Here is a 16250-nt window from a genome sequence, read left to right as displayed (position 1 = left end):
TGTTTCAAAAGGGAACCCTAGGGGCCGGGGCTGTGGCACAGCGGGTTAACGCCCTGGCCTGAAGTGCAAGCATCCCATATCGGCGCTGGTTCGAGACCTGGCGGGTCCACTTCCAATCCAGCTCTCTGATATGGCCTGGGAAAACAGTGGAAGATGGCCCAAGTCCTTGGGCCCTTGAACCCACGTGGGAGACCTGGAAGAAGCTCCTGGCTCTTGGCTTCAGATCGGTGCATCTCTGGCCATTGCGGCTAATTGGGAGTGAACCATTAGATGGAAGACTTCTCTCTCTCTCTGCCTCTCCTTCTCTCTCTGTGTAATTCTGACTTTCAAATAAATAAATAAATCTTTAAGAAAGAAAGGAAGGAAGGGAGGGAGAGAGGGAGGGAGGGAGGGAACCCTGGCAGGTGCATGAAGAACAGATTAACACTAAATTAGCTGGAGATCAGAGGTGAGTCTAATGCACTGGTCCAGGTCAGACATAATGGTGGTTTGGAATGGGAAGTAGTGATGCTAACAGAAGGAAGTTGAAGAATGAGTGGCAACTGAGAATAAAAAATAGGGATATTTCAAAGCACCTTGAAAGGTCATTTTCTTTCATTTATAATCAAAACTGTATCTGATACCCCAGGGCTTTTCTTCATAGTAAATCAGTTAGTTAATTTTCTTTGAAAATAAGCATACACTTTCATGGAAAGAAAATAAATAACTGGGTATGGCAAATATCCAAGGTTATGTGATCTGCTTGCTATATAATTTAACAGTTCAACCCCAACCAGTGACAATTATATAAATGGCATATAAGTCCTTAAAGAAATATTTGACGAACAAGAGAATGTGCTTAGATGATTAAACTGCTTCAAAGTCTTCAATTTCATATTAATCATTCAAGTGTGATGGATGGCAATTCATTCAAGTGCTGAAAATTCAAAATTAAATAAGCGATAGACTTTTCTTATAAGATCTAATGTCTTTTTTCTTTTCTTTTAAAAAATTTATTTATTTGAAAGACAGAGTGACAGAGAGAGATGGAGAGAAAGAGAGAAATCTTGTATCTGCCTGTTCACTCACCAAATGCATACAACAGCCATGCGCAGGCCAAGCCATAGCCCAGAACCCAGATCTCTGGCTGCATCTCCCACAGGGGTGGCAGAAAACCAAGTATCTGGGCATCATTCACTGCCTCCCAGGCACATTAGCAGGGAGCTGGATTGGAAGCACCGAGCAGCTAGGGCTGGAACCAGGCACTCGGATATGGGGCGCGAGTGTTCCCACACTGAAGCACGACCCCAGCCCTAGGTGTGTGGTCATTTCAGATCAGATTTCACGGTATGGTTTTTGTTACTGACGATGACGATGATGATTCAAGGAAGCTTTTTATGGGGCTGATTCCTCATTCACTTCTTCACTCATTCTGCTTCTACTCCTCATACATTTCCAGGTAATACCTAATGCTTAATTCACTTTATTCCTAGAACTGTTGGAAGGCAATTCATACAGTCTGGAGTCAAACAATATTAAAAAGATTTAGTTTGACTTCTAACGCCTCTAAAGTCTGTAATATATCCATGTATGAAAGGGATATGGTATGCACTGTTATTCAAAATGCTTGGACCAGAAATGTTTCTGATTTTTGAGTTTTTCCTATGTTGGAATATGCTCATGGACCACCAATTGAGCACCCCTCACCCAAAATCTAAAATGTGAAATGCTCCAAGTCCAAAATTTTTTGAGCGCCAACACTATGTTCAAACATTTTGAGATGTTTTTAGATTTCCAGGGGAGAGATGTCCAGCCCTTCTACTTATAGTAGAAATCTTTTTCTCAAGGGACACCTTGCATGCATGTAAACGATGTTCCGAAGGAATCAGCTTGGGAAACGTGACTTTACCTAGTCTCCTTCCTTATTCACTGCCCCTCTACCCTAGGCCTCTGGGACATAATGAAGGCCCTGCCACTTGTTATATTGATTATTTTAATTTTCACTTATTTACATTTTACTCAAAGGGCAGAAATGTGTGTGTGTGTGTGTGTGTGTGTGTGTGTGTGGAGAGAGAATGGGAGAGAGAGAGAATCTAGGTCACTCCCCAAAGGCCTGCAACAACTGGTGCTGGGCCATGCCAAAGCCAGGAACTAGAAACTCAATCCGTGTCCCCTGTGTGGGTGTCAAGGACCCAAGTGCTGGAGCCATTACCACTGCCTCCTGGTTGTGTACGTTATGAGGAAGCTGGATCAAAAGTGGAGAGAGTGGAGCCAGTGCTGTGGCGTAGCGGGTAAAGCTGCCACCTGTAGTCCTGGCATCCCATATGGGCCCCAGTTCAAGTCCTGGCTGCTCTGCTTCAGGTCTGATCCAGCTCTCTTCTGTGGCCTGGGAAAGCAGTAGAAGATGGCCAAAATCCTTGGGTCCCTGCACAAACGTGGGAGACCTGGAGGTGGCTGCTGGCTCCTGGCTCTTGGCTTCAGATAGCCGCAGCTCTGGCCGTTGTGACCATCTGGGGAGCAGGCCAGTGGATGGAAGACCTCTCTCTCTGTCTCTGTCTCTCTCTGTAATTCTGTCTTTCAAATAAATAAAGTAAATCTTTAAAAAAAAAAAGTGGAAGGAAGACTCCACTGCAAGCACTCCCATATAGGATGCGGGTACCTCCAGTGGCACCTTAGCCTGCGGTGCCAAATGCCCATCCCTCCTTTACTTCTTGACTATCTAGTGCTGTGACCTCCCTGTTCTTAAGAATACAGGAGATTATACCTCCTCTCTCTTGCGTGACTCACTTTTCTGGAAAAGCTTTGCTTCCTAGTAACTAGTGTCTGACCTTCACAATATGACCTGCTGGATGGATTGGTCTATTCCCAGTCAATTTTTGGACTTCAATAGACTGCCTTCTGGGAGAGTATGCTGGAACTCTCTGTAGGATTCATCTGAACAAGGAAATTGCCCATATTTTCCTCCACACTGACTCATGAGGATCGTAACCTTTCAGATCAAGAAAAGTGGTCCAAGGCACCATTTCCCAAACTTCTCTGTGCTAAAAATCCACCCGAAGAATTTCACAATAATACAAGTTCTCTGGTTTTACCCCAGACCTAACAGAATCAGAAAAGATATTCCAACACGGTTCTAACACAACTTGTTCTTAGACACTTTCATATACTTTTGTTGCCTTAAATTTAGGAGTAGAGCTAAGTTTTCCAACAAAAAAACTAATATTTACTTACTGTTTTATATACTTAAAAGTGCATTTTTAATAGCTTTGAAACTGAGATTTGGGCAGAGCAGGTATTGTAATTTTCAATTGATAAACAAAGTCCACAAAACATCTGGGAGTTGCTGATTCATAGCAGCCAAGGCTAAAGCCCCTGATTTCAGTCTCTACAAAATACTGCAGAAGAGACACACACAGCAGCAACAGCAAAGGATCCTGGGAGGAGAGAGGTCTGATGAGAGCACAAAGCACACACGGCCATACAGGATGTGGGGACGCTCAGACAAGGCTTCACACACCAAGGATGAGTCAAATTTAGCAGCTAGGGTGGAATGTGGTCCTCAGATTGGGACAAGGATGATTTGAGAAGGGCCATGATAAGGGAGTAAGAGAAGAATTTAAGAAACAGGAATTGGGGGCCAGTGTTGAGGTACAGCAGGTTAAGCCACCACTTGGGATGCCTACATCCCATACTGATTTGAGTCCCAGCTACTCTTCTTCCCATCCAGTTCCCTGCTAATGTACCTGAGAAACAGCAGATGATAATTCAAGCTCTTGAGTCCCTGTCACCCATTAGGGAGACACAGATGGAATTCCTAGCTCCTGGCTTTGGCATAGCCCAGCCCTGGCTGTTGCAGTCATTTGGAGAGTGAGTTAGCAGAAGGATAATTTCTCTCCCTCTCCCTCTCCCTCTCCCTCTCCCTCTCCCTCTCCCTCTCCCTCTCCCTCTCCTCTTATTCTCACTCTTCTCCACCCTGTCATTTTGTTTTCTTTCCAATAAAATAAGTGAACTTTTTTTTTAAAAAAAGACTAAGGTGTGTAAGAAAGAAAAAGAGAAGTGAACATTAGGTCAGATTGACTGAGTGAGGTTGCATGGAAGAAGTGGCAGAAGATGACTGGAGTTGTAAACAGGAGCCAGTAAGCAGCGTTAAGGTCCTGGGAATTATGTATGGCCAGAGGGAAGCTATGGAAAAATCCTGAGCAGGGGAGTAGCCTCCTGAGGCTTGGGTTTCCCAGGGTTCTCTCTGGGTCCAGGGTGGAGAACTGTGTGAAACGGAGTGCTGCTGGAGGCACGGAGACCAGTGGAGAGACTCAGTGTCCCAGCTCCTCAGGAGAGATGGTCGTGCCTGCACCACCACCAAGGTGGAGGTAGAGAAAAGAGGTGCAAGGTGGGGTACAATATGCAGGCAACTAGATGGCTGGTTGGCAACATTCGTTGAAATGCAGATCAATATGGGAGGAGCTTGTAGTGACAGCATCCAATTTGCACATATTTATAAACGTTCAGAAGGTGAATACATACAGATTGTGAGTCTGAAGCTCAGGAGGAGAGCCTATGAAATAGGTAAAATATTTGAGAGTCAGACGTCAAAATTGTAGGGACAGATGAGATGAGAACACTGAGAAACTGGGACTAAGAGGATGAACATATCACAGGACAGTAGGATTGGAGCTGGGAACAAAACCCAGGTCTTAATCACTTTAAGGCACACTCTAATCTGAGAATCAGCCCTTAAGGCATTGGGATGTGGCTGAAAAGCCCATGAGAACATTTCAGGCATGGAAAACCAAGACACTGTGGCAAAAAATATCCTACATGAAGAACCTCTATGGGTGAGATCCCAGTGGAAAGAAGTGGCCATCAAAGAAGGATGTACTTTTCTCTGAAGGGAGGAGAGAACTTCCACTTTGCTTATGGCCTTGTCCAAATACTGACAGAGTTTGTGGTCACAAAAGGCTTCCATAGCCTAGGCAGTTCATGGCAAAAGCCTTGGGTGATCACTGGCATCATAAATAAGAGTGCTAATTGCTAAATTAACAACAGAAGTTACTGTGTACTTAGTCCCCATGTAGGACCTCGGTCCTTAATGAGTTGTACTATGAGAATTAACTGCAAAACATGTTCTCAAGCAGTACTTTATACGTTGTGTGTATGGGGAGGGTGCAAACTGTTGAAATCTTTACTTAGTATAGTGCTGGTTTTCTGTATACACAGTTAAATTAAAAATGAATTTTAATGAAGAATGGAATGGGAGAGGGAGTAGGAGGTGAGATGGGAGTAGGGATGGGAGGGTGGGGATGGGTGGGTAGAACCACTATATTCCTAATCTCTCTATGCTTTACTTTCTAAAGCTTTGGTAAGTAGATAATGATAACCTCAGCCTCAGAGGTAGAGTGGAGATTAAATGATAAAGCAGAAAGCAGGCAGGTTAGTGTCCAACATGAAATAGGGAAGCAGTAAATAGTAGTTCTCACTATCTTGCCCAATAAATAGAAGGAATAAGTTCCTTTGAAAGTTATTACCCATAGATTATGTTGAAGGAGATTGATTTTAACATGTTAAATGCAGTCACCTTGTCACATTTAATTTAAATGTTTAATATTAAGCCACACAGATTCTCTCTTGTCTCTTAGTGAGTAGTTGTACCATTCAGTACAGTGGTTGGTCAAAGGTCAGTCTTGGAGCAGCTGGAGATGACAATTTGCATTCTGCTTTGGAGTTGCTATGCTTAAAGCTGAGAAAAACATGAGACCCTCCCACAAAGTCATACTTGTTTACATGAGGGGCTATTGGTATTTATATGTATAAAAACAGTACACTTCTCTATAAAGATATAAGAAGTACTATATCTGGAAGGGGAATTTCCTACAGCACAGAAAATACTGTTTAATCTACTTTGGGGAAGAAAGATTCCATACAGAAAGAGCATGATAAATATGCTAAGTTTATACAATATGTGCTCAGTGATAAATATTCTAAGCATGTACTTCAATAATTCTCTCATCAGAGCAGACTTGTTACCCCCACCATCAGCAGATACTGATAATTAATCAACTGAAATGAATCTTTACAGAATAAACAAATCTGTTTTACATGAATGATGATTATGTCTCTTTCAGTTGTGAAAGCTTTTCATAACTTATTCATGCCAGTGTTAGGCAGACTGTTCCCTGAGGGAACAGAATCTCCTTTTTAGTGAGAACTCCTTTGTAGATGTTTTTTTTACAATCAGTTGCATTTCAGCCACATCCAGTGGATGTAGACTATTGTAGGGAACATAAGGGGGTCCTGGGGTGTTCTACTAGTTCATTCCCAAGAGGGAGAGAGTGGGCCCCCTACTCTGTCTCGTGCATACGCTTGCAATGTTGCTGGGAGAACAGGAGTAGTCAGCCTTGACTAGACTCCTGAAAGCGGACATGACGGCTACTGTGTCTGCATGTATGCAGGCCGCTCTACTGATACATATGCACAGGACACGCTGCCTTGCAGCTGATGCATGTAGACATTAAACTCTATGGCTAGGGAATACGGAAAGTCAACAGAATATGCTCCCCATAAAACTGGCTTCAGCCCAACGCCGAAAATAGATATATTCTAGTTCCTAATGGAGTATTTATTCCTGCATTGGAGACAATTCTCCAGTGACCTCTTGCATTTTCAATGTTTTAATCTTGTTGTGAACAGAGGTTCTGATGACCCTTGCTCCAAATTTCCTCATCAGGACATTGGAAACAGGAAGCTCCTGACCTTAGGACAGCATGCTTACTGTCCATTATAAAAGATTCCGGTTCCCTAAGCCCAGGGTTCCTCTCCTGTATTACAACCTACTGAAAGGTCACCTTTTCCTCTTTGTGTTACCCTGTGGGAGTTGGGACTTGGGGAACCCAAGATGTATTCCAGCTGTTGATATTTTTGTAAAAGCTGCCCTTTGTCCCTGAGCCCGGAGCTCAAGTCTTCTGTCAGCACCCGTGAAACTTGTTCGCTTGATTCCCAACGCTAGATTTTGATAGTCTAATATTTAGTATGAGTCTTTTTTAGGTTTCAATGCTAAACGTTAATGTTTTTATAAATTATTTAACTTTTAAGTTATTTAGCTTAAAATTTTGCCTTTGTCGATCCATTCTTTCTAAAATAAAATTAAGGACATTGCTGGTACAATGAAGGTTTACTTCAGAAAGTGATGTTGAAAGCCAAATGGTCAAAGCATGTTCTAAATCATATACAATATAGAAAATATGAAAATTTTTATCATATTTTAATGACAAAAATAAAGAAAAAAGTTTTCCTATAGAGTCAGATATAAAATAAGAAATAAAAAAATGTTAAAATGAGTTGATTAAACTACTTCTGCTAAAGAAAAAGCCATCTGAGCACTAATTCTTATTGACTTTCTTCACTTTCTCTACAATGGTGTTTATAAACTTTATCCACTTTCCTTAGAAACTCAGAACAAGTGTGCTATAGAAAGGTATTCATTACGTTTTGCTTATGATTAAGAAAAATGAGTGACCTGAACACTTATCATTAGAGAATGCTTGAAGTGTTGTTAAATTTGTATGATGTAATATTATATAATCATTTGTACTTACGCATTTTAAGACTATTTAATAACATGATAAAATATTTATGGCATATTACTAAGTGAAACGGCGAGATTCAAGAATTGATTATCCCAGGAAGAGAACAATCATTATAAAACATATTCAAGAATATAAAAAAATGGGAAAAGCATTACATTACAATATTAAAGTCCACTCAACCCTTAGTATCCATGGACTCCGTATCTATGGATTCAAATAACCACAGCTTGAAAATGTATTTTTAAAAATTACATCTGCACTGAACATGTACAGATTATTTTTTCTTATTATTACTCCCTAAACAATATAGCATAGCAACTATTTACATAACATTTATATTCTCCTAGGCATCACAAGTAATCAAGAAATGATTTAAAGTATACTAGAGGATATGTGCAGATCACATATAATACTATACTATTTTATATAAGGGGAAAGAGTGCAATCAAATCCCATTCCTAAATAGCTCACACTAAAGTGAGAAGCTTCCATCTCTGTTTAATTCACCATAGGGCCCATTTGAACCTTTCTCCTTTCCATTTATTAAACATTAATGCATGGTGGTAGCTGTTTGGACTGTCTCTACCAGGTGAGCTTACTGACATTTTTAGCAAGGGGCTTTGGGGAATATTGCCCATCACAGATTGTGATGCACATATTGAGGGAAATAAGTAACTTTTGTTAGCCCACCACTTAGAGTAGGCAGTCACTTAACTGGCCTATGACTCCAGGTAAGGTAAGTGACAGGCTCAAGTGGAGGTCTGTCCCCTTGTTAAAGGACAGGTAGCAACTGCAGGACAGGTAACTGTCCTTAGTATATACCACCCCGTGCAGAGTGAGCAGCTTCCTATTCCACCCCAAGCCTGAGGCTGGCCAGCTGCTACCTAAGGGAAGCGGGAGAAGAAAACAGAACATTAGTATTTAGCTGAGCTGCCTGAAAAAAATCAACTGCTCTCATTTTGTTGGTGAAACTGAGCCCTGGAGAGAAGCGACTGCCCACAGTCACAAACCCAGTAAAGTCAGTGCCAGAACTGTGTTGGAACTAGAACCCAGGCCAGCCCTTTATACTACATCTGAAGTCAGTGTGGCTAGAGCTGAGGAACCAGCTCATGTACCAGCAAGAAGTGCTAGCGTCTACTCTAGAAGTATGAGGGGGTCTTCAAAAAGCTCATGGAAAATGCATATTGTGAAAAAACTGCATGGATTCAAATTTCTTTTGCATCCACACAAGCATATCTTTTTGAAAATGTATTTATTTGAGAGGTAGGGTGACTGAGAAAGAGGAAGGGAGGAAGACATCTATCTCTCTATCTCTATCTCTCTCTCTCTACCTACCTATCTACCTATCAACATACCTACCTACCTACCTACCTATCTACCTGCCTACCTACCTATCTACCTACATACCTATCTGCCATCTGTGATTCACTCCTCAAAAGCCAACAGCATCTGAGGCTGGACCAGGCCAAAACTAGAAGCCAGGAGCTCTATTTGGCTCTTCCATGTGTTTAGCAAGGATTTAAGTACCTGAGTTGTCATCTGCTGCCTCCCAGGCACATTAACAAGAAGCTGGATCGGAAGTGGAGTAGCCAGCACTCAAGCCATGATATAGGCTGTGTGTGTCCCAAGAAGTGGCTTAACCACTCTGTTGTAATGCTTACCCCAGTAAATGTTATCTTTTTCATTACATTTTCCACAAACTTTTTGAAGTACCCTTTTGTACTAATACAGATACAATACAATGTAGTAAAAAGTGACCAGCTGGAGAGCCAGCAAAACTGTCCTACTTCAACCTGTTGGACACCAAGCATGATACTGGCCAAGTCAGTTTCCTCATTTGCTGGAGATAGCAAGATACCTAAGGGTTCTCCCAGCCTCAAAATTCCATGAACTTTTACCTTTGCAATGACAGATGCAATATTTGGTGACTATTTTTTGAGTGGTATTCAGTAAATCATTTGCTTAACATACACTTCCCTTAAAAAAAAATAAGGTTCAGTTCTCTGTACTGTGGGACAGTATTTGGAATTTGTTAAATCATTAACAGTGAGTTGTTTACGGTTTAGAATTGTAACAATACTCTTTGATGTTCTCTAATTATCATGCATATTTAAAAATGAGTTCTGAGCCACTTCTCTGCCTAATTAAACCTCATTGAAAATTTGTTGAATTTTAAAGAAACATTTGATTTGCAAAAACAAGTCATACATTTCATAACCTTCAGTATTTCACAAAGAACCCATAAAACATCTTAAAGCAAAATAAGGTAATACGAATGAGAGCTATCTTGCACGAAGAAAATTTGGAAAACATCATTTTTCAAAGTAATCTCTTTTTGCTCACAAATTCTTGCTGACGATATTTATTTTTTGTTTGTTTCAGAGGTCATTTACTTTCATTTTAAGCCTATGAAATCTCTGGAAATCCTATTAATTACATCACTTAGGAAATCATTTTGTAGTAATGTTAACTGGTTGAATTCACCAGAGAAGGAGGTAAAATATTAATAGAGTGAATTTTCATTCAGGGACAAGGCTCATACCATATTTATCTCTCCCTATGAATCAATTAGACATTTTATAGCCATCATTTGTAGGCATATACTATGGATAATGTCTGAAAAATGTAAGCTTGATTTCTAGACATGGCTGCTATGTTCATTGGTCAAAACACACAATTTGCTTCTAGGAATTTGTCCTGCAATAGCAGTTACACACGTGTGCAAACATAGATGCTCATTTCAATATTGTTTAGACTAACAAGAAACTGGAAATTACATTTATATATATATATATACATATATATATATAAGGTAGGGTTGTAGATGGATTAATTGGCATTCATACAAAAAGATATGATGAAGGGGTTAAAAAGATTTATGTACTATTGAAAAATAATCTCTAATATTTTATCAAGAGAAAAAGGCATAATGCATACCCATCACATTATACAATGTACAAGCAAATGTCATATGCCTGTGTGTACATTATCTCTATAAAGATATGTAAGAAATCAGCAGTAATAGTTGCCTCATTGAAAAGCTATTTTGGGGGCTGGCGCCATGGCACAGTAGGTTAATCCTCCGCCTGCGACACCGGCATCCCATATGGGCACGGGTTCTAGTCCCGGCTGCCCCTCTTCCAATATAGCTCTCTGCTATGGCCTGGGAGGGCAGTGGAGGATGGCCCAAGTCCTTGGGCCCCTGCACCTGTGTGGGAGACCGGGAAGAAACACCTGGCTCCTGGTTTAGGATCAGTGCAGCTCTGGCCGTTGCAGCCATCTGGGGAGTGAACCAACGGAAGGAAGATCCTTCTCTGTCTCTCCCTCTCTGTCTGTAACTCTCCCTGTCAAATAAATAAATAAAATCTTTAAAAAAAAGAGAGAAAAGCTATTTTGTTTTTCTTTAACAGTCTTTATTTTTAGGGGGGTCTTAGGTTCACAGCAAAATTGAGAGCAATGTACCCAGATTTCCCATGAGCCCTCTGCCCCAACACACATACAGCCTTCCCCATTTTCCATATCCACCAGCAGACTGGTACATTTGCTGCAGTTGGGAACCTATATTGATTGACACATCATCACCCAAAGTCCATAGGTTACACTAGGGTCCGTCTTGGTGTTGCACACTCTGCGGCTTTGGACAAATAAAATGACATGTACCCATCACTGTAATAGTAAGCAGAGTAGTTTCGCTGCCCAAAAAACCCTCTGTGCTCCACGTATTCATCCCTCCAACCCCCTAACTCCTGGCAATCACTGACCTTTTTACTGTCTCCATGGTTTATCCACATCACAATGTCATATAGTTGAAACACACAGTATGTAGGCTTTCAGATGGACTTCGACTTATAATATACCATTAAGTTCCCTTCATGTCTTTCTATGGCTTCATGGCTATGTTCTTTTCAGCACTGAATATTATTCCCTTGTCTGAATGTACCACGGTTTATTTATCCATTCATGTACTGAAAGGATATTTTGATTACTTCCTAGTCCTTTTTTTTTTTTTAAGATTTATTATTTGTTGAGAGACAGAGAGAGGTCTTCCATCCTCTGGTTTACCCTCCAAATGGCTAGAACAGCAGTAGCTGAGCCGATCTGAAGCCAGGAACCAGGAGCTTCTTCTGGGCCTCCCATGTGGGTGCAGGGGCCCATGATCTTGGGCCATCTTGCACTGCTTTCCTAAGCCATCAGCAGGGAGTGGGATTGGAAGTGGAGCGATTGGACTTGAACCAGCGCCCATGTGGGATGGCAGTGCCTGAGGTGATGGCTTAACCTACTAAGCCACAGCACCTCCCCAATGCTTCTTTGTCTTCACGATGGTAGATAAAGCTGCTGTAAACATCTGTGTGCAGATTTTCCTGTGGCAATATGTTTTAAGCTTTAGGTAACCACCAAGGAGCACAATTGATGGATTGTATTGATGATCAGCATATAGTTTACTAAGAAACTACCAAACTGTCTTCCAAATTGGCTGTAGTATTTTTCATTCCCACCAGCGATGAATACAAGTCCTATTGCTCCAGGTCCTCACCAGCATTTGGTGGTCAGTGTAAGGGAGTCTTGATCAGTCTTATGGGTGTGTAGTGGTTCACTGTTTTAGTCTGTGTTTCCACGTTGACATATGAGTAAAGCATCTTTTCATAAGATTATTTACCATCTGTATGTCCTCCTTAGTGAGGTACGTGTTAGACCTTTGGCCAATGTTTTTATTGGGTTCTCTGTGTTCTTATTATTGAGTTCACTGTATGTTTTGGATAATAATCCTTTATTTGATAGGTCTTTTGTAAATATATTCTCATCTCACAGTTTGTGCTTTTCCTTAATGGTGATTTTGTAAAACAGAAATTATTAATTTTAATGAAGTTCAGCTTATCAATCATTTCTTTCATGGATCCTGCTTTTCGTGACTCTAAAAAGTCAACGACAAACCCAAGAAGTTTGGAAGCATTGTTTCTGCTTCAGTCTTCTGAAAGAGGTGGTGAAGAATTGGAATAATTTCTTCCTTAAATGTTTGGCAAAATTCACCAGGGAAGCAAATGGGTGTGGTACTTTCTGTTTTGGAAGGTTTATTAATTATTCATTGAATTTCCTTTATCAATTGCTTTAATTAGATAGTTATTTTTCAGTGTTTTATCAGACTGTGTCTTTCAAGGAATTTGTTCATTCACCTAAGTTTTGCGAGGCTAGTGTGATTCACAGTATACCTTTCTTATCCATTTATTGTTTGTGAGCTCTATAATGTCCGCTATTCATTCATTATAGTTTGTGTCTTCTGTCTTTTTTACATAGCCTAGGAGATGCTTATTAACCAGATACTAACAATTTGTGTCCTTTGGGTTTCTGTTTTTCATTTGTTTGTTTTGGTTAGTTAATCTGGGAAGAGGCTTTCTGATTTTATTGTCCTTTCAAAGACCAGTTTTTGGCTTTGTTACTTTTCTCTATTAATTTCTTGTTTTCAGTTTCGATGATTTAGTCTCTAATCTCAATTACTTTCTTTCCTTTAATTACTTTGGAATTAATTTGCTTTTCTTTCTCTAGTTTGGTAGTGTGGGAGCACAGATGATTGGATTTAGATTTTCTTCTTTTCTATATATGCATTTAATGTAAACATTTCCTTTCAAGCACTGGTTTTACCTACAAAATTAATAAGTTGTGCTATTGTTGTCCATTTAACTCAAATTATTTTCAAATTTCTCTTATAATTTCTTCTTTGACTCCTGTGTTGTTTAGAAGTGTGCTGTTTTATCTCCAAGAAATTTGGAATTTCCAAGCTATCTTTCAGTTATCTATTTATAGTTGAAATCCATTGTGGTTTAAGAGCAAATATTGTCTGATTTCTATTCCTTTAAATTTGTTAAGGTGTGTTTTGTGACCCAGAATGTCATCTTTCTTGCTGACTGTTCCATGTGAGCTTGAGAAGAATGTGCATTCTGCTATTATTGGATGAAGTAATCTAAAGATGTCCCCATTATATCCAATTGATTGATGGTGCTGTTGAGTTGAACTATGATTTGATTTTCTGCCTACTGGATTTGTGCATTTCTGATGGAAGGGTGTTGAAGTCTCCAAATATAACAATGGATTCATCTATTTCTCTTTGCAGTTCTATCAATTTTTGTCTCAAGCCCTTGTATTTTGATACTACATTGCTAGTGAATATATTTTTAGGATTGTTATGTCTTCTGGGAAAATTAACTCTTTTCCCATTATACAATAGCCCTCTTTATCCCTGGTAACTTTCTTAGGACTGAAGTCTGCAATGTCTGGCATAAATTGATCCACTCAGGGCTGGTGATGTGGTGTGAAGGGTTAAGCCGTCGCCTGCAGTGCCAGCATACCATAGGGATGCCGGTTTAGTTCTCAGCTGCTTGACTTCCAACCCAGCTCCCTGCTAATACACCTGGGAAGCAGTGGAAGATGGCCCAAGTGCTTGGGCCCCTGCATCCACATGGGAGACCTGGATGAATCTCCTGGCTCCCGACTTTGGCCTGGCCACACTCTGGCCATTGAGGCCATTTGGGGAGTCAACCAGTGGATGAAAGAACTGTCTCTCTCTGTAACTCTGCCTCTCAAATAAGTTAATAAAATTAAAAATAGATTCAGTTACTCTTGCTTCTATTGATTAGTGTTAGCATGGTATATCTTTCTTCATCTGTTTGCACTTTATATGTATCCTTGTATTTGACATGAATTTCTTCTAGACAACATAGAATTGGGTCTTGTTTCTTGATCCATTGTCGCTCCCCCTCTTCGTGGAGGAGCAACACAGGACCCTGCACTGTTCTTTCGTCTGCTCGGCCCTCCCCGGGTTTGCTGCTGGTTCTTCCCGGGTTGGCTACTATCCCTTCCACCTCCGTGGAAGGGCAGTTCCCCCTGGCCACATTCCCCACTTCCGCAGGGGAGCGGCACTCCGCCGGCCGGGTCTCTCGGGGGCTGCACAGGTGTTCCTTCAGCTAGATGTTCCCCATAGATGTTTCCCATAGATGTTCCTGGTGCATGCCATCTCTCTCCTCCTTTATAGTCCTCCTCCGCCAATCCCAACTCGGCTGCCCACACACCGAGTACGCTGCTCTCCTCCAATCAGGAGCAAGTCCTACAGTTTATTAGTTGAACTGGAGGCAGCTGTGCGGAAGCTGTTTACTTCTCTCCCAGCGCCATATTGTGGGAGAGCAGATGCATAGAATAAGTCTTAATTCCAGTAACTCAGTCCAGTCCGGATTGCTCCCCACAGATCCCCCTTTCTTTTTATTTTTTGGCGTTGATACGCGCCTGTCTTCGGTGTCCCACGGCACACACTCTGCTCTACTTGCTAGAGTTGCCACAGGCTCTTACAAGTCCTATCAATCAGGCAAACCGAATCCGGGTCCTCTCTTCGCCATGTTGTGAGGAGGTTTTTAGGCGCTGATGCGTGCCTGTGTTCGGTGCCCTGCAGCGCATGCTCTGGTCGAGCCTGCAGGGGCTTACAAGCCCTATCAGGCAAACCGAATCCAAGCCTTCTCATTGCCTTTTTGTGGGGAGGCCTTACTGATGTTAATTCGTGCCTGTCTTCGGTGACCTGCGGCGCATAAGCTGCTAGCCGCCCAGGTGCTCATCGCCTCACTAATCGGGCAGACCGAATCCAAGCTCTCTCATTGCCATGTTGAGGGGAGGCCTTTCTATTTCTCTATTTCTCTATCTCCGGGCATTCCTATTTCTCCCATTTTACTTCTATCTTCCAGCATTCCTATTTCTCTCACTTTGCTTCTAAACTTCTGTTTCTCTTATCCCTGCGGCTTCCCGGCGGCGCTCGCCCCGAGGCTGCTTCTCGGCACCTCGCCCCGCGGCAGCTTCACGGCTCTGCGCGGCTTCCCGGCGCCTTGCCCCGCCGGCGGGCTCCGCCCCGAGGCTGCTTCTCGGCGGCTTCCCGGCTGAGCCGCTTCAGCCCGCGCCTCTTTCATCTGCACAGCTTCCCGGCTTTGCGCGGCTTGGCTTCGCGCGCTCCGCGGTCTCCACACCCTTCGCGTCTGCACCACGGCCTCGCGCCAGCCCCGTTCCCTATCTATTCACGCCCCGTGCTCTCTCTGCACGCGGCGGCTTCCGCGAGTAACACAGCGTAGCTTGCGTCTCCGCCATTAGCATTCAATCTAAGTTCCCCGGGCTAGCCTGGCGAATTCAACCCAGCATACGTCTCCGCCCCACGGTTTGGCTTCCCGTCCTTTGCTCCCCGGGCTAATCAGACGGACCCCAATCTGGCTTACGTTTCAGCTTCTGGTTTCAACTTTTCACCCCCTATTCCCGGGCTAACTTGAGAACCCCAAAGTGGCTTTCGTGTCCGCCTTGGCCTGCCCCCCGCGGCTTCAATTTCCCTAACACTTTTCTCTACCCGGTATGTTTCCCTAAGTTTTCTTCCAACAATATTCCTCCCTCATTTCTCCTGGCCTCTCCCCACAGTCCGCGTCCGAGTCTGTTTGTTCTAGCTTTCACTTTCGCTTTCGACCTTAGAGATTTCTCCCAGCTTCCCCCCGTAGTCCGTATCTGAGTCTATGCCTAGGCTTTCAATAGCTTCTTCCGGCACCCTTTTCGTCCGGCTTTTCCCTAGGCTGTTTGCTAGTCTCTCTCTCCGGTATTTTCCCAGTTCTTCCCGTTTCTTCCCTCCTAAGTTTGCTATCCGTCCTAGATTTCCTATCCGAGTCACGGCACCATTATGTC

The sequence above is a fragment of the Oryctolagus cuniculus genome, chromosome 16, assembly GCF_051225735.1.
Source record: "Oryctolagus cuniculus isolate XC-2025 breed Fujian yellow rabbit chromosome 16, ASM5122573v1, whole genome shotgun sequence".
Taxonomy (NCBI): Eukaryota; Metazoa; Chordata; class Mammalia; order Lagomorpha; family Leporidae; genus Oryctolagus; species Oryctolagus cuniculus.
The sequence above is the reverse complement of the archived record's forward strand: the minus strand, read 5'-3'. Positions refer to the sequence as shown.